Source organism: Bison bison, unplaced genomic scaffold (assembly GCF_000754665.1).
Source record: "Bison bison bison isolate TAMUID 2011002044 unplaced genomic scaffold, Bison_UMD1.0 scf7180017864222, whole genome shotgun sequence".
NCBI classification, from domain to species: Eukaryota; Metazoa; Chordata; class Mammalia; order Artiodactyla; family Bovidae; genus Bison; species Bison bison.
This window is the reverse complement of record NW_011494794.1, coordinates 1740422-1741396: the sequence shown is the minus strand read 5'-3', so window position 1 is coordinate 1741396 and position 975 is coordinate 1740422. Positions and strand designations below refer to the sequence as shown.

The following is a 975-nucleotide window of genomic DNA, read 5'->3' as shown; positions in this document are numbered from 1 at the left end:
ACAATTGCACTCATCTCACATGCTAGTAAAATAATGCTCAAAATTCTCCAAGCCAGGCTTCAGCAATATGTGAACCGTGAACTTCCTGATGTTCAAGCTGGTTTCAGAAAAGGCAGAGGAACCAGAGATGAAATTGCCAACATCTGCTGGATCATGGAAAAAGCAAGAGAGTTCCAGAAAAACATCTATTTCTGCTTTATTGACTATGCCAAAGCCTTTGACTGTGTGGATCACAATAAACTGTGCAAAATCCTGAAAGAGATGGGAATACCAGAACACCTGATCTGCCTCTTGAGAAATCTGTATGCAGGTCAGGAAGCAACAGTTAGAACTGGACATGGAACAATAGACTGGTTCCAAATAGGAAAAGGAGTTCGTCAAGGCTGTATATTGTCACCCTGTTTATTTAACTTATATGCAGAGTACATCATGAGAAATGCTGGACTGGAAGAAACACAAGCTGGAATCAAGATTGCTGGGAGAAATATCAATAACCTCAGATATGCAGATGACACCACCCTTATGGCAGAAAGTGAAGAGGAACTCAAAAGCCTCTTGATGAAAGTGAAAGAGGAGAGTGAAAGAGTTGGCTTAAAGCTCAACATTCAGAAAATGAAGATCATGGCATCCGGTCCCACCACTTCATGGGAAATAGATGGGGAAACAGTGGGAGCAGTGTCAGACTTTATTTTTCAGGGCTCCAAAATCACTACAAATGGTGACTGTAGCCATGAAATTAAAAGACACTTACTCCTTGGAAGGAAAGTTATGACCAACCTAGATAGCATATTCAAAAGCAGAGACATTACTTTGCCAACAAAAGTTGTCTAGTCAAGGCTATGGTTTTTCCAGTAGTCATGTATGGATGTGAGAGTTGGACTGTGAAGAAGGCTGAGCGCTGAAGAATTGATGCTTTTGAACTGTGGTGTTGGAGAAGACTCTTGAGAGTCCCTTGGACTGCAAGGAGATCCAACC

At 41.6% G+C, this 975-nt stretch overlaps 1 long non-coding RNA gene across 1 annotated transcript in view; it reads right to left on the bottom strand.

Annotated features, from left to right (window-relative positions):
* The window catches only part of LOC104992725, an 18971-nt gene that overhangs the window by 12103 nt on the left and 5893 nt on the right, over window positions 1-975 (bottom strand). The window lies entirely within an intron of this gene.